This window comes from Pristiophorus japonicus, chromosome 1 (assembly GCF_044704955.1).
Source record: "Pristiophorus japonicus isolate sPriJap1 chromosome 1, sPriJap1.hap1, whole genome shotgun sequence".
In the NCBI taxonomy this organism is placed as follows: domain Eukaryota; kingdom Metazoa; phylum Chordata; class Chondrichthyes; family Pristiophoridae; genus Pristiophorus; species Pristiophorus japonicus.
Window position 1 is genome coordinate 413,640,164 of NC_091977.1, and position 18,806 is coordinate 413,658,969.

Genomic DNA, 18,806 nt, shown 5'->3' on the forward strand with positions numbered 1-18,806 from the left:
TCTAGGGAATAAGGCAGATGAGCTGAGAGCACTGATAGACACTTGAGAGTACGATATTAAAGCCATTACTGAGACATGGCTAAAAGAAGGACGGCTCAATATCCCTGGTTACAGGGTTTTCAGACGGGATAGAGAGGAGGTTAAAAAAGGGGTGGGATTGCAGTATTGATTAAAGAAACAATTACAGCTGCGAGAAAGGTTGATATGTTAGAGGGGTCATCAAACAAGACCATATGGATTGAAATAAAGAACACAAAAGGGGTGATCACACTACTAGGAGTATACTATAGACCCCCAAACAGTCAGAGGGAGATAGAAGAACAAAATGTGGACAAACTGCTGCAAAGTGCAAAAGCTATAGAGCTGTAATAGTGGGGGATTTCAACTACCCTAATATTAACTGGGGAAGAAAGTAATGTGAATGGTACAGAGGGTGCGGAATTCCTAAAATGGATTGAGGAGAACTTCTTTATCCAGTATGTAACCAGCCCAACAAGGGAGGGGGCAGTTCTGGACTTGGTTTTGGGAAATGAAGAGGGGCAGGTGGAAGGGGTATCAGTGGGAGAGCATTTTGGAGCGAGTGATCATAATTCAGTAAGATTTAGGGTAATTATCGAAAAGGACAAAGATAGACCAGGAATAAAAGTTCTCAATTGGGGTACAGCCAATTTTGCTCAGCTGAATTGGGATTTGGCAAAAGTGGACTGGAAACGGCTACTTGAAGGTAAATCAGTGTCAGAGCAGTGGGAGGCATTCAAGGAGGAGATCCTGAAGGTACAGAGCAAGTATGTTCCCTTAAAAAAAGGGTGGGGTTAACTAATCTAGAACCCCCTGGATGTCAAGGGACATACAGGGTAAGATAAAGAAAAAAAGGAAGGCTTATGATAGATACAGAGAACTCAACATGGCAGAAACTCTCGAGGAGTATAAGAAGTACAGGGGTGCAATTAAAAATGGATATTAGGAAAGCAAAGAGAGAGCATGAAAGAATGTTGACAAGTAAAATGAGGGAAAATCCAAAGATGTGTTATAAATACATTAAGAGCAAGTGGATAACTAGAGAAAGAGTGGGGCCTATTAGAGACCATAAAGGAAATCTGTGTATGGAGGCAGAAGACATGGGTATGATTCTTAATGAATACTTTGCATCTGTTTTCACAAAAGAGAGGGGCGATGCAGACTTTGTAATGAGGGAGGAGGAGTGTGAAATATTAGACGAGATTAACATAGTGAGAGAGGAAGTATTAAGGGGCTTAGCAGCTTTGAAAATGGATAAATTCCCAGGCCCGGAGGAAATGTATCCCAGGCTGTTAAGAGAAGAAAAAGAGGCTCTGACCATCATTTTCCAATCCTCTCTGGCTAGTGCCAGAAGACTGGAGGACTGCTAATGTTGTACCTTTGTTTAAGAAGAGAGAAAGGGATAGACCAAATAATTACAGGATAGTCAGCCAAACCTCAGTGGTGGGAAAATGAGTGGAAAAAATCCTGAGGGACAGGATAAATCTTCATTTGGAAAGACATGGATTAATCAAGGACAGTCAGCATGGATTTGTTAAGGGTAGGTCGGGTCTGAATTTTCGAGGATGTAACCAGGAGGGTCGATTAGGGCAGTGTGTATGATGTAGTGTATATGTATTTTTAGCAAAGCTTTTGATAAGGTCCCACATGGCACACTGGTCATGAAAGTAAAAGCCCATGGGATCCAGGGCAAGGTGGCAAGTTGGATCCAAAATTGGCTCAGAGGCAGAAAGCAAAGGGTAATGGTTGATGGGTGTTTTTATGACTGGAAGACTGTATCCAGTGAGATTCCGCAGGGCTCAGTGCTGGGTTCCTTGCTTTTTGTGGTATATATCAATGACTTGGACTTGAATGTTAGGATAGGATTAAGAAGTTTGCAGATGACACTAAAATAGGCTGCGTGGTTGATAATGAAAAAGAAAGCTGCGGACTGCAGCAAGATATCAATGTACTGGTCAGGTGGGCGGAACAGGGACAAATGGAATTCAATCCAGATAAGTGTGAGGTAATGCATTTGGGGAGGTCTAACAAGGCAAGGGAATACACATTAAATGGTACGACACTTAAAAGTGCAGAGGAATAAAGGGACCTTGGAGTGCAGGTCCACAGATCCCTAAATGTATCTGTGGAAAAAACTCTTGCGGAGAGTTAAGGAATCAGCGCAGGTAGGTACATCGGAGGCCAGCAGAACTTAATGACTTGACTAAAGAATGTGAATAGGATCAAACAGCTATACAGGACATCATATGACAAACTTCGCAAAGTTAATTTACTATTCGTGGAAGCTTGAATTACAAAAATAAAAGAAGTAAAGAGACAAAATATATTTACATAATTTTTAAAAAATATCCAAATAAAAAATAGAAGTAGCTCCTGCTCATAATTTTTATGTTTTCCCAGCCGCCTAAGCTCACCCACCATCAGCCCGCCCGTACAAACAACCTTACCTCCCGGGGTCGGGGATCAGACCCTCCAGGATCAGAACAGCACCTGGGGTCAGAGATCGGACACGTCTAGGGATCAGATCTTCCCTAGAGTTCGGGGATCGGACTGCCCACGGGATAGAAACCCCCTACCCCCATGGGGTCGGTGATCAAACCCGCCCTGCAGTTCGGAAATTCCCGCCCCCCCCCCCCCGGATCAAACCCCCCCCCCACCATACCCGCCGCCCTGGCTTGGGTCCCGCATCAACCTGCTTATTGTGGCCTTCCAGCCTGGGAAGGCAGCAGGCCGGCATGTGTGGGAGGCCACTCGGCCTGGGATGGGGGCGGGATGCATCAGGTCCCACGCTGCAGCATGCACATAGAGGCTGGAGGCAGGAGCTACTGCACATGCGCGCAATCTCCAACGCACATGTGGAGAGCTGCTGGCACTGTTTCTGGTGCAGGGCCCTAGCTCCGCCCCCAATCAACTGGCCACGCCGTGCCAAGCCCCGGGAGAGGCAACACAGCGGCCAGAATCGGGGACATTTTATCGGCGCCCTTTTCAGCCCACAAAGTCGGTGCGCCAAAAAAAGGTGTGGGCCAATTTTGAGCCCAAAATGGCGTAACCTACTGGGCTACAGACCAAGAGCTGGAAAATGGGATTAGGCTGGATAGCTCTTGGTTGACCGACGCAGACGCGATGAGCCTGAATGGCCTCCTTCCGTGCTGTAATTTTCTATGAATCTTAGGGCTAGAAATTGATTAGCTACCGCGTGTTTCTCAGCAGTATTTCCTTATTTTGGGGCATGTTTCATCCGTGGGAGTTTCATCAGGGCCTTGCACTGGCGGTTTTGAAATATTGCCGGCTTGCAACGCTGTGAAAACCACTCCCGCCTGAGTTTGGTAGGAGTGGTGATCCATATTTCTTCTTCAAAAAAACGCCCAGTTGGAGCAGCCTTTTGATGGATGGTAGGTCTGAAACCCTGCAAAAAAAGGTAAGTGAATGTTTTTTTCTCAATTCTTTTGTAGTGATTCAGTTAAAAAGGCTCCTTTGAATGTTTTCCGATGTTTTACTTTTTATTTTTTGAAAAATATTTTTTGTGCTTTCTCCCCTCCCGAGGCCCAACTCGAGTCTTGGACTTAATTTCACCAGGATCGCGTTTATAGCCAGGAATCCTCATGGAACGGCCATTTTTCCCATCAGACGTTTTTCTTTCATTTTTTGATGAATTTTCCGCCGGCGTTAATTGCAGAATGTTAGCGGTCTTTTGGGCATTAAACGGACGGTGGCGGCCTTTGATCAATTTCTAGCCCTATGATTCTATGACAGTGCAAGGATTTAAATCAAGAAGTGGTCCAAAAAGAATTCCTGTGGATTAAACTGAGAAATAACCATAGGTCAGTCACACTACTACTGACAGTCGACTGTGGAAAGGAAATTTATAGCAAATTTGAGAAGCATGAATTTAGAATAGATATAATTATAGGAGATTTTAATTCATCAATAATGCATTGGGATTAGGAGCATTTTTGTGGTGAGAAAAAGAATGCTTCTTTGCATCATGTTCACAGCTGTTTTCTCAGTCAATGGCCCTGAAATCCCGCTCCTCTGCTTCTTGCGGGCACTCGCCAAAAAATAGCTAAAAAGATGCGAACCTACCTTTTCCTGCTGCGCCCACCAGAGATCCCGGTCCTGAGGCCTCCTCTTCTTGCGCAATGGAGCGTGTTCACGTTGGGACGTCCGTAGGAGTCATGTGGGCCTGGACACCCAATCACGGTAAAGTCTTTTCTCATTCATAGTAATAGGAGTTTCGTAAGTCCGAAACTCCCATTACTATGAATGAGAAACACCCCCAAACACCCAAACACTACATAAAACATTAATAAAACACCTCACATAAATACATTATAGAAGTTAAAGTTGATATAAATGGTTTTGAAAAAAAAATAATTGCCGATTTTTAAAAAAAGTTTTAATTATGGTTTAAAATAAATTTACCTTAGTGGGCAGGGTTTTTAACATCAAAATGTGTTTTTTCAATTTTATTTTTATATGTTTTTATATGTTTTAAAACCCTTACGCTGTTAAAAGTAGACTATGCGCCTGCTTATACCAGGCGCAAGAGTTTTAAGGACATTTGCAGGGCAAGAGTCAGGCAAATAGCTAGTCGCGAGTGGGAGCGGGCGGACCTATGAGGGAAGCGGTGGCAGTGGAGCATGGCAATAAAGCTTGAGGCTCGAGGTCCATTCCGAGCTAGTCGGGAACAGCAGCGGGTGCGGGCGGAGCTGTGAGAGAAGTGCCGGCAGCAGGGTCAAAAGTAAGAGAGAAGTAAAAAGAAATCGAAGTGTCACGTCACAGCAAAGAGGGTCATTGATTGGCTGGTTGAGTGATGAGTAGTTTTCTTTTTCTTTATCTTTTTTCTTGTTCTTAGCAGTGAGAAACCTTTGGCATTGTTGCCAAATTAAGTTAATTTAAGGCTTAAGTCATGGCAGGAGAGCCCAAACCCATGTCATGCTCCTCCTTTGCAATTTCGAAAGACAGGGACACTTCTAGTGTCCCTGACTACTATGTGTGCGGGAAGTGTATCCAGCTGCAGCTGCTGACAGACTGCATTGCGGCACAGGAACTGCACATGGATTCACCCTGGAGCATCTACGATGCTGAGGATGTCGTGGATAGCACGATTAGTGAGTTGGTCACACCACAGATAAAGGTTACTTTGGCAGATAGGGAATTGGTGACCATCAGGAAGAAAAGTGCAAGGAAGGTAGTGCAGGGATCCCCTGCGGTCACCTCTCTCCAAAACAGATACACCACCTTGGGTGCTGTTGGGGGAGATGACTCATCAGGGGAGGGCAGCAGCAGTCAAGTTCATGGCAACATGGGTGGCTCTGCTGTGCAGGAAGGCAGGAAAAAGAGTGGGAGAGCTATAGTGATAGGGGATTCTATTGTAAGGGGAATAGATAGACGTTCCTGCAACCACAATCGAGACTGCAGGATGGTACGTTGCCTCCCTGGTGCAAGGGTCAAGGATGTCTCGGAGCGGCTGCAGCGCATTCTGAAGGGGGAGGGTGAATAGCCAGGTGTCGTGGTACATATAGGTACCAACGATATAAGTAAAACATGGGATTAGGTCCTACAAGATGAGTTTAGGGAGCTAGGAGTTAAATTTAAAATGTAGGACCTCAAAGTTAGTAATCTCAGGATTGCTACCAGTGCCACGTGCTAGTCAGAGTAGGAATGGCAGGTTAGCTAAGATGAATATGTGGCTTGAGCAGTGGTGCAGGAGGGAGGGATTCAAATTCTTGGGACATTGGAACCGGTTCTGGGGGAGGTGGGACCAGTACAAACCGAACGGTCTGCACCTGGACAGGACTGGAACCAATGTCTTTACTCGTGCTATTGGGGAGGGTTTAAACTAATATGGCAGAGGAATGGGAACCTATGCAGGGAGATAGAGGGAAGAAAAATGGGGGCAGAAGCACAATATAGAAAGAAGAAAAGTAAAAGTGGAGGGCAGAGAAACTCAAGGCAAAAATCAAAAAGGGCCATTGCAAAATTCTAAAGGGACAAAGTGTGTTAAAAAGACAAGCCTGAAGGCTCTGTGCCTCAATGCGAGGAGTATTCATAATAAGGTGGATGAATTAACTGTGCAGGCAACTATTATGATATAATTAGGATTACAGAGACATGGCTCCAGGGTGTCCAAGGCTGGGAACTCAACATCTAGGGGTATTCAACATTTAGGAAGGAAAGACATAAAGGAAAAGGAGGTGGGGTAGCATTGCTGGTTAAAGAGGAAATTAACGCAATAGTAAAGAAGGACATTAGCTTGGACGAGGTGGAATCTGTATGGGTAGAGCTGCGGAATACCAAAGGGCAGAAAACGCTAGTGGGAGTTGTGTACAGGCCACCAAACAGTAGCAGTGAGGTTGGGGACAGCATCAAACAAGAAAATAGGGATGCGTGCAATAAAGGTACAGCAGTTATCATGGGCGACTTTAATCGACATATAGATTGGGCTAACCAAACTGGTAGCAATACAGTGGAGGTGGATTTCCTGGAGTGTATTAGGGATGGTTTTCTAGACCAATATGTCGAGGAACCAACTAGAGGGCTGGCCATCCTAGACTGGGTGATGTGTAATGAGAAAGGACTAATTAGCAATCTTGTGCGAGGCCCCTTGGGGAAGAGTGACCATAATAATTCTTTATTAAGATAGAAGTGACACAATTAATTCAGAGACTAGGGTCCTGAACTTAAGGAAAGGTAACTTCGATGGTATGAGACGTGAATTGGCGAGAATAGACTGGCGAGTGATACTTAAAGGGTTGACGGTGGATAGGCAATGGCAAACATTTAAAGGTCACATGGATGAACTTCAACAATTGTACATCCCTGTCTGGAGTAAAAATAAAACGCGGAAGGTGGCTCAACTGTGGCTAACAAGGGAAATTAAGTATAGTGTTAAATCCAAGGAAGTGGCATATAAATTGGCCAGAAAAAGCAGCGAACCGGAGGACTGGGAGAAATTTAGAATTCAGCAGAGGAGGTATAAGGGTTTAATTAGGAGGGGGAAAATAGAGTATGAGAGGAAGCTTGCTGGGAACATAAAAACTGACTGCAAAAGCCTCTATAGATATATGAAGAGAAAGAGATTAGTGAAGACAAAATCAAAGCACATGGTGTTGGAGGTAATATATTGACGTGGCTAGAGAACTGGTTGGCAGACATGAAGCAGAGAATAGGGATAAACGGCTCCTTCTCAGAATGGCAGGCAGTGACTAGTGGGGTGCCGCAGGGCTCAGTGCTGGGACCCCAGCTATTTACAATATACATCAATGATTTAGATGAAGGAATTGAGTGTAATATCACCAAGTTTGCAGATGACACTAAGCTGGGTGGCGGTGTGAGCTGTGAGGAGGATGCTAAGAGACTGCAGGGTGACTTGGACTGGTTAGGTGAGTGGGCAAATGCATGGCAGATGCAGTATAATGTGGATAAATGTGAGGTTATCCACTTTGGTGGCAAAAACATGAAGGCAGAGTATTATCTGAATGGCAGCAGATTAGGAAAAGGGGAGGTGCAACGAGACCTGGGTGTCATGGTACATCAGTCATTGAAAGTTGGCATGCAGGTACAGCAGGCGGTGAAGGAGGCAAATGGCATATTGGCCTTCATAACTAGCGGATTTGAGTACAGGAGCAGGGAGGTCAATGCAGTTGTACAGGGCCTTGGTGAGGCCTCACCTAGAATATTGTGTTCAGTTTTGGTCTCCTATTGAGGGAGTGCAGTGAAGGTTCACCAGACTGATTCCTGGGATGGCAGGACTGACATATGAGGACAGACTGGATCGACTGGGCCTGCATTCACTGGAGTTTAGAAGAATGAGAGGTGATCTCATAGAAACATATAAAATTCTGATGGGACTGGACAGATTAGATGCGGGTAGAACGTTCCCGATGTTGGGGAAGTCCAGAACCAGGGGACATAGTCTTAGGATAAGGGGTAGGCCATTTAGGACTGAGATGAGGAGAAACTTCTTCACTCAGAGAGTTGTTAACCTGTGGAATTCTCTACCGCAGAGAGTTGTTGATGCCAGTTGGTTAGATATATTCAAGAGGGCGTTAGATATGGCCCTGACAGCTAAAGGAATCAAGGGGTATGGAGAGAAAGCAGGAAAGGAGTACTGAGGGAATGATCAGCCATGATCTTATTGAATGGTGCTGCAGGCTCAAAGGGCCGAATGGCCTACTCCTGCACCTATTTTCTATGTTTCTATGTTTCTAATCTCTGCCGTGGGAATATCCTTCTCCCCGAGATGTGCGTGATCTGTCAAGCCAGAAACTTGACAGATCGGAAAAGCTGTTTTTTGGCGTATGCGCATTGCGCGCTGAAAACCAGCTTTTGCGATGCCATCCCGGGTCAGTACACACTCAGTACGGAGCCAGGGAGGCCAGGATTTCAAGGCCAATATGTTGCTACTCCGATAAGTACTGCTTGACTTGGTTCTGGACAATGAAGCAGAGAAAACTGCAACCTGTGAGTAGGGGACTCTTTAGGAAGCAGTGACCATAATATAATTAGGTTCAATATAAGAATCGAAAAGAAAAGTCAAGGAGACTTTAACTTGGAAAAAATGGAAGGCCACATTAACAAACAGAACTGTAGATAAACAATGGGAAATATTTAAGCAAGAGGGAGAAAGGGTATCAATAATTTAAAGGGCAAATACAAAGAATATGTGAAATCAGAAAGACTAAGGAAAAGTATGAGAGAAATTAACTAAAACATAAAGGGCTAGACCAGATAGGCCAGCGATGTGAAATGGGCGATCCGAAATGTCGCCGATGTGAAGTTCGCCCACCGAACAGCCAGCGATGTGGAAGGCAAAAGCTTCCCTCGGGGCGGGGAGGGGGGGCGGCGGGGGCTGTGTGTGTGTGTCGTTCATAGTTGGGGGGTGGGGAGGAGGGTGTTTGAAAGAATTCTGTTTGCAATAAATCTTGTTAATGATTTTAACAATTGTTGTGCATTCTCTGATAAGGTTAGTTAACTTAGGCATTTTGAATAATTTAACATCTTTCTTCTCTTGTAATAACATTACTTAATTTAAACATTAATGCAAATGCTGTACTACAAAGGCCAGGCAAGGCTAAAACGTAACTCAACGCAAATGCAACTTTTGTGTAAACGTAATTGTTAATCTAAATGTAAATGTGATGATCCCCAATGTAAGTTCATGCAAAGGGTTCCTTTATCAGCTACTGACGCAAGAGCTTTGCGGCCACGCAACTCCCACGGGGTACTGTTCTTCTGCGCGGGGGTGGGGGGGCGGGGGTGGTAGGACCATGGCTACATCACCAGGCTGGTCCTCCCCAAGGTCCTTGCCAGCCTCCTCTTTCTCCTGCTCCTCCTCCTCCTCCTCTTGCTCCTCATCGGCTGGCTCTTCCGTCTCCCCTCCTTCTGTGACACTGCAAACACTGCATCAACAAACTTCTATTATTGTAATATATCATTTATTTATTTAAAGTTGCTACCTAGGCCCGCCAGAAAGCTGGTGCACTTACCTTTTTTTGATGTTTTTACCATCAGGTCCGATGAGGCAGGCTCTCGATCGATTTTCTCCTCTTTGGTGTTTTTTTCGGATTGGACTGAAAGCTGATCATAATGGGGGTGGAAGTGTGGCGGCAAGTGCTGGTGGGGGCGGGACGGAATCTCCACCGCTGTCACTCAGCAGCGGAGTGGTGGTGACGTCAGTGCGCATGTTTGTCACCACGTCTCTCCCCTCATTTAAGGAGAAAGAAACAGCGTTTTTTTTTTTAGGTTCGGCCACTGGGCCACTGGGGAGGGTTTCAGCTGGGCCAGTGGCCTGGCACCCAAGAGGGGTGCCAGGCTGCCTGTTGGAAGCCTGGCCAAACCTGGGGCCATTATTGTCTGGCCGATCAGGAAGTCAGCCGGCAAAAAAAACATGGCAGCCACAGCAATGCGCTCTTCCCTTGAAGGGCCGCCGTGCTGCCATGGCCCACACACAAGAAACCAGGTGCACCGACAGAAAAAGCAGTCGGGGATATCACACAGTGGATCGTCGAATTTTGGAGGTAAATTTCGCGCGGAGTGGGATCAAGGTGCAGGAGAGTGGAAATGCGCACTTTGATGACTCACATGGGGCGGTCGGCAGCAGCGGGGCAGAAGTGGGAACCGCCTGAAAAATCCCCGAGGTGAATTTGGATCGTGGCGGCCAAAGGACTGCATCACGGCGGCCACTCGATTCCACCGCATGGCCGCAGCATAACGGTGGTAACGGGCCGTATCCGGACCCTGAATTTCGGCCCCCTAGACTTTAAAAATATTTGTGTACTTTGATTTTATAATACACCTGATTTCCAAAGTACCTAATTTAGTTTTCTACTTGCTGAAGTTCTCCGTGTTGCTTTGCCTCTCCTGACAGTTTCTAGATCTCATTTCTTATGTAAGATGACCTTTCAGCTTTGTGGCCTGGTTGTAGCTATAACGATTTATGGAATGTTCAGTCACATGAGAAGCTTCTTTTATTCTAGGATTCCTGCTGACTTTAATATGTTAATTTGTCTTGATTTGTGCTATTTTCAAAGGGAAAATATTTCCTCCATGTCTATGGTAAATGCCAGGATTGTGCTGACAAGTGATCAATGATATCCACGCTACATATAGTGCCAGGCAATTACTATATCCAACAAGAAAAAGCCCAACCAACTTCCCCTGACGTTCAATTGCATCACCATCGCCGAGCCCACATCATCAACATTAAGGGGGTTACTATTGATTAGAAGCTTAATGAAATTAGCCATATCACGACCATAACAGGCCAGAAGCTGGGTATTCTGAGTTGAGTGGCTTGGTTCCTGACTCCTCAAAGCATTTCCACCATCTACAAGGCTCATACCAGGAGTGTAATGCAATACTCACCACGCATCTAAATGTTTGTAGCCACAACCCTCAAGAAGTTAGACACTACCCAGGACAAAGCAGTCCGTGTGATTGACATCCCTACCATTATATTCAATATCCACCCCCTCCACCACTGATGAACTGTGGCTAGAGTATGTATTAACTACAGCATGCATGCAGAAATTAAGTAAGAAGGACAACAGCAACAATGTCATGGGCACACCATGATCAAAAGCATAGAGGCTGTGGGCGCACAATTTTGCAACCTGTTTCGGCTGTGGGTGCTGTTCCTTGGTGGGAGTAACCAATCAGGGAATCAGACCTGGTAAGTCCTATTATTCTAATCCATACCACAGCAATAGAAGAGCACACTGTTTTCCCTGTGGTAATACTGTCCCAGATATTTTGCACATAAGTTAAAGATTCAGTTCATAGAAAGGTAGGCTTGCCTATGGAAGTTGATTTTTGTGTTGAACCATAGAAGCAATAGAACCATAGAAGTTTACATTGCAGAATGCAACATTTCGGCACTCTGCTGGAGCAATCGAAAACTGATCCCACTGCCTGCTCTCTCCCATTGCCCTGTATTTTCCCCTGCTTCAAATGTTTATTCACTCCTCCCAGAAAAGATGCAATTATTTCTAATTGTGCTACTACCTGTGGCAAAGCATTCAGACCGTAGCAATTCTCTGCACAAAATAGTTTACCTAGCCTCTCTCAATTTTGTGATGACAATTTTAAATTGATGCCCCTCACCATTGGCTCCCCAACCAGAAGAAAGAGTATTTTCTTAGTCATCCTATCAAAACCATTTCATAATTTTCCTGTTAAATTCCCTCTTAACTATTTCTCATCCAATGAAAGTAATCCAAGTATCTCATCTCGATATAACTGTAGTTTCTCATCCTGCAGTGTAGATGACTCTACACTGCAGGATCAAAACTGCAAACTTTAGCCAAATCATTGTTTTGTACAAATTTATTATTACATTATTGTTTTGTACTTTGCTTCCTTGTTTTTTAAATAGGAGCAATGTTTTATTGCTTTATCTACCAGTACTCACAATTACAAAGTATACAAAGTATAAGTATATTTCATCCACAGGCCTCCTCCTGCATGGTCTTTCCATACTCCCATTTCTTACAAACTTACGAAAATAACGAGCAGGAAAAGACCAGCTAGTCCATCCCTGGAACATCATGACGAGACACGTCTTACCGCCATGCTTGTTTTTCCCATCAAAATCCATTACCTCACACTTCATACTAAATTACATCTGCCACCTATCTGCTCATTCCACTAACCTATGTATGACTTCCTGAGCTCTTTTATTGCCCCTCCTTGCTGTTTGCCAAACTCCTGGAGCAGGCAGTGCAGGTTCGAGGGGCCATATGGCCTACATAAGAAAATAACAACATAAGAAATAGGAGCAGGAGTAGGCCATTTGGCCTCTCGAGCCTGCTCTGCCATTCAATAAGATCATGACTGATCTGATCTTGGCCTCAACTTCACTTCCCTGCCCGCTTTCCATAACCCTAGACTCCCTTATCATTCAAAAATCTGTCTATCTCCACCTTAAATATATTCAATGACCCACCTTCCAAAGCTCCCTGGAGCAGACAATTCCAAAGATTCATGACCCTCTAAGAGAAGAAATTCCTCCCCATTTCCGTTTTAAATGGGCGACCCCTGATTCTGAAACTATGCCCCCTAGTTCTAGATTCACTCACGAGGGGAAACATCCCCTCTGCATCTACAATGTCAAGCCTCCTCAGAATATTATACATTTCAATAAGGTCACCTCTCATTCTTCTGAACTCCAATGAGTATAGGCCCAACCTGCTCAACCCTTCTTCATAAGACAAACCCTTCATCTTAGGAATCAACCAAGTGAACCTTCTCTGAACTGCCTCCAATGCAAGTATATACCTCCTTAAATAAGGGGACCAAAACTGTATGCAGTCATCTGTATACAGTTGTAGCAGGACTTCCCTACTTTTATACTCTATCCCCCTTGCAATAAAGGCCAACATTCCATTTGCCTTCCTAATTACTTGCTGGATCTGCATATTAACTTTATGTGTTTCATGTATAAGGACCTCCAGATCGCTCTCTATCTCAGGATTTTTTAATCTCTCCCCATTTGAATAATAATTTGCTTTTTTATTTTTCCTGACATTTGCCCACATTATACTCTATCTGCCAAATTCTTGCCCACTCATTTAGCCTATCTTTATTCCTTTGTAGATTCTTTGCATCCTCCTCACAACTTGCTTTGTCACCTATCTTTATATCATCAGCAAATTTGGCTACATTACTCTCGTTCCCTTCATCCGTCATTAATATAGATTGTAAATAGTTGAAGCCTCAACACTGATCTCTGTGGCACCCCACTAGTTACAGTTTGCCAAACTGAAAATGACCCATTTCTCTAGATTCTCTGTTTTCTGTTAGTTAGCCAATTCTCCATCCTTGCTAATATATTACCCCCAAACCCATCAGACCTTATCTTGTGCAATAATCTTTTATGTGGCAACTCATCGAATGCCTTCTGCAAATCCAAATACACAACATATACTGGTTCTGTTTCATCCACCCTGCACACTACATCCTCAAAGAACTCCAGCAAATTTGTCAAACATGATTTCCCTTTCATAAAACCATGCTGACTCTGCTTGACTGTATTATGATTTTCTAAATGTCCTGCTACTACTTCCTTAATAATGGACTCCAGCATTTTCCCAATGACCGATGTTAGGCTAACTGGTCTATAGTTTCCTGCTTTCTGTCTTCCTCCTTTGTTAAATAGGGGGGTTACATTTGCGGTTTTCCAATCCACTTGGACCTCCCAGGGAATTTGGTAGATTATAACCAATGCATCCACTATCTCTGCAGATACTTTTTTTAAGACCCTAGGATGCAGGCCATCAGGTGCATGGGACTTTTCCACCTTTAGTTTCATTAGTTTGCCTAGTACTTTTTCTCGAGTGACAGTGATTGTTTTAATTTGCCCCCTTCCAATAGCCCCTTGATTATCAATTATTAAACATAAGATAAGAAACATAAGAATTAGGAACAGGAGTAGGCCATCTAGCCCCTCGAGCCTACTCCGCCATTCAATAAGATCATGGCTGATCTGGCCGTGGACTCAGCTCCACTTACCCGCCTGCTCCCCGTAACCCTTAATTCCCTTATTGGTTAAAAATCTATCTATCTGTGACTTGAATACATTCAATGAGCTAGCCTCAACTACTTCCTTGGGCAGAGAATTCTACAGATTCACAACCCTCTGGGAGAAGAAATTCCTTCTCAACTCGGTTTTAAATTGGCTTCCCCGTATTTTGAGGCTGTGCCCCCTAGTTCTAGTCTCCCCGACCAATGGAAACAACCTCTCCGCCTCTATCTTGTCTATCCCTTTCATTATTTTAAATATTTCTATAAGATCACCTCTCATCCTTCTGAACTCCAATGAGTAAAGACTCAGTCTACTCAATCTATCATCATAATGTAATCCCCTCATCTCCGGAATCAGCCTAGTGAATCGTATCTGTACCCCCTCCAAAGCTAGTATATCCTTCCTTAAGTAAGGTGACCAAAACTGCATGCAGCACTCCAGGTGCAGCCTTACCAATACCCTATACAGTTGCAGCAGGACCTCCCTGCTTTTGTACTCCATCCCTCTCGCAATGAAGGCCAACATTCCATTCGCCTTCCTGATTACCTGCTGCACCTGCAAACTAACTTTTTGGGATTCATGCACAAGGGCCCCCAGGTCCCTCTGCACCTCAGCATGTTGTAATTTCTCCCCATTCAAATAATATTCCATTTTACTGTTTTTTTTCCCAAGGTGGATGACCTCACACTTTCCGACATTGTATTCCATCTGCCAAACCTTAGCCCATTCGCTTAACCTATCCAAATCTCTTTGCAACCTCTCTGTGTCCTCTACACAATCCGCTTTCCCACTAATCTTTATGTAATCTGCAAATTTTGTTACACTACACTCTGTCCCCTCTTCCAGGTCATCTATGTATATTGTAAACAGCAAGCAGCCTTCGAGCTGCCAAGGGGACTGAGGCCATTCAGCCACGTGATAGGGGCACCTTCAGTGACTGGACGGCAGGCAAAGACACAGCAATCAAGCAGCCTTCGAGCTGTGAGGGGGACTGAGGACATTTGGCCAGGGACAGGGAGAAGCAGCCACATAGACACTTTCAAACTTAAATTTGCAGAATGGGTGCTGCATTTTCAACACTACGTATTATGCAATGGTTCGCCATCAATTCACTGCATAGGAGAGAATTGATTGGAGCTCACCACACCAGGAACGTCATGGCCCGTAGGTTGATGGGCAGGAGACCTTACCCACATCGACAATATCGAGCCAGGCGCTTATACCTGGACATGAGCAAGGCTGATTGTGTCAAAGGCTGCATTTCCGCAGAGAAGTTGTCGCTGAGATCTGTGATATGCTGAGAGCAAATTTGCAGCCCAGAAGCAGAACGCCAACTGTCCTGTCTGTTGCAGTGAAGGTAACAGCTGCACTTTCTTTCTATGCCTCGGGATCGTTTCAGGCTACAACTGGAGATGTGTGTGCCATCTCTCAACATGCAATACATGGCTGTATTTACCAGGTCACGGCTGCACTGTATGCGCGAAGGAATTACTTCATCAATTTCCCAATGACCGCACAAGCGATCCATGACAGGGCTGTGGGCTTCTTCAGGATTGCCGGCTTCCCAAAGGTACAGGGCTGTATTGATTGTGCCCACATAGCCTTGCGAGCACCTGTGGAGGATTCTGAGCAGCACCGAAATAGGAAAGGTTTCCACTCTATCAATGTGCAGCTCGTGTGTGACGACAAGCTTGCATCATGTCAGTCGATGCGAGATACCCTGGCAGCACCCACGATGCATTCATCCTATGCGACAGCGTTATATCTGACATGTTTGAGCAGCAGCCAGAAGGGCAGAGCTGGCTACTGGGAGACAAAGGGTATGGCCTGACCACCGGGCTCATGATGCCCCTACGCGTGACACGGACAGAAGCTGACCGTCAATACAACATGGCGCACATTGCGACACGCAGCATCATTGAGAGGACCTTTGGCACATTGGCACATTGAAACAGCGATTCCGATGCCTGGACCATTCTGGAGGACAGTTGCTATACTCTCCTCAGATTGTCGGTTACTAAAGTAAATGTTGGTCCCTTAGAAGATGAGAAGGGGGATTTAATAATGGGAAATGTGGAAATGGCTGAGACCTTAAACAATTATTTTGCTTCGGTCTTCACAGTGGAAGACTCAAAAACCATGCCAGAAATTGCTGGTCACAGGAATGTGGGAAGGGAGGACCTTGAGATAATCACTATCACTAGCGGGGTAGTGCTGGACAGGCTAATGGGACTCAAGGTAGACAAGTCCCCTGGTCCTGATGAAATGCATCCCAGGGTATTAAAAGAGATGGCGGAAGTTATAGCAGATGCATTCATTATAATCTACCAAAATTCTCTGGACTCTGAGGAGGTACCAGCGGATTGGAAAGCAGTTAATGTAACGCCTCTGTTTAAAAAAGGGGGCAGACAAAAGGCAGGTAACTATAGGCCGGTTAGTTTAACATCTGTAGTGGGGAAAATGCTTGAAGCTATCATTAAGGAAGAAATAGCGGGACATCTAGATAGGAGACGCAACATGGATTCATGTAGGGGAAATCATGTTTAACTAATTTACAGGAATTCTTTGAGGATATAACGAGCATGGTGGATAGAGGTGTACCGATGGATGTGGTGTATTTAGATTTCCAAAAGGCATTCAATAAGGTGCCACACAAAAGGTTACTGCAGAAGATAAAGGTACGCGGAGTCAGAGGAAATGTATTAGCATGGATAGAAAATTGGCTAGCTAACAGAAAGCAGAGAGTAGGGATAAATGGGTCCTTTTTGGGTTGGAAATCGGTGGTTAGTGGTGTGCCACAGGGATCAGTCCTGAGACCACAACTGTTTACAATATACATAGATGACCTGGAAGAGGGGACAGAGTGTAGTGTAACAAAATTTGCAGATGACACAAAGATTAGTGGGAAAGCGGGTTGTGTAGAGGACATAGAGAGGCTGCAAAGAGATTTAGATAGGTTAAGCGAATGGGCTAAGGTTTGGCAGATGGAATACAATGTTGGAAAATGTGAGGTCATCCACCTTGGAAAAAAAAACAGTAAAAGGGAATATTATTTGAATGGGAAGAAATTACAACATGCTGCGGTGCAGAGGGACCTGGGGGTCCTTGTACATGAATCCCAAAAAGTTAGTTTGCAGGTGCAGCAGATAATCAGGAAGGCGAATGGAATGTTGGCCTTCATTGCGAGAGGGATGGAGTACAAAAGCAGAGAGGTCCTGCTGCAACTGTACAGGGTATTGGTGAGGCTGCACCTGGAGTACTGCGTGCAGTTTTGGTCACCTTACTTAAGGAAGGATATACTAGCCTTGGAGGGGGTACAGAGACGATTCACAAGGCTGATTCCGGAGATGAGGGGGTTACCTTATGATGATAGATTGAGTAGACTGGGTCTTTACTCATTGGAGTTCAGAAGGATGAGCGGTGATCTTATAGAAACATTTAAAATAATGAAAGGGATAGACAAGATAGAGGCAGAGAGGTTGTTTCCACTGGTCGGGGAGACTAGAACTAGGGGGCACAGCCTCAAAATATGGGGGAGCCAATTTAAAACCAAGTTGAGAAGGAATTTCTTCTCCCAGAGGGTTGTGAATCTGTGGAATTCTCTGCCCAAGGAAGCAGTTGAGGCTAGCTCATTGAATGTATTCAAATCACAGATAGATAGATTTTTAACCAATAAGGGAATTAAGGGTTACGGGGAGCGGGCGGGTAAGTGGAGCTGAGTCCACGGCCAGATCAGCCATGATCTTGTTGAATGGCGGAGCAGGCTCGAGGGGCTAGATGGCCTACTCCTGTTCCTAATTCTTATGTTCTTATGTTCACTGTTGTGTGCTGCATGCTTCATAACTTCGCCATCATGAGGCAGCAGGAGCTGGTAGTGGAACCAGAAGACCTACGTGAGGGTCCAGTGCATGATAATAATATTACGGAACAGCAAGATGTGGATGATGACGACGATCAGGAAAGCATGCAAGTGCCTGATGCCGGAGCATGAGGTTGGAGGAGGGCCGTCCATCTTGCCCCTTTAACGATTGCTCGAGCCTTGCGCCAGCAGCTCATCCGTGAACGCTTCAACTACTGATGCCTGAGGGCTCTGCGACCACTGTTGCGTATGGACATGTTTATTCTTTGCAGTTGTTCATACGTTGTGTTGTGTTAATGGAACATGAAACAGTTTTAATGAAAAAATATTTTATTGAAAAATTAACGTCACTGTAATAAAATATTTGTTGTATCGAACTATACTTTTTAATATGACTCTTGAAGATCACTTAAAAACTTTAAGATCACTTATAAACTTGTAAAGTTACAAAAGTTACAAAACAATCTCAACGTGAAAAATCTTACACTCTTAAGATCACTTAAACTTCAAGATCACTTTTTAGATGCAAAATTAAATAATTTACAGAATGTGAGAGCATTTACACTATAAGATCACTTGAAAACCCTGAGATCACTTATAAGTTGTAAAGTTACAATACTTACAAAACAGTTTCAATGTGAAAAATCTTACACTCTGAAGAACACTTAAACTTCAGGATCACCTTTTAGGTGCAAAATTAAATAAGATACAAAATGTGAGAGCATTTACACTATAAGATCACTTAAAAACCCTAAGATCACTTATAAGTTGTAAAGTTATAAAACTTACAAAACAATTTCAATTTGAAAAACGCTACTACAGCTACATCAAGAACAAGAACAAAAGCAGCAAAGAAAGGCTGCAACCATGTCTCATCCATATCTCAGTGAATGTTCACTTCTT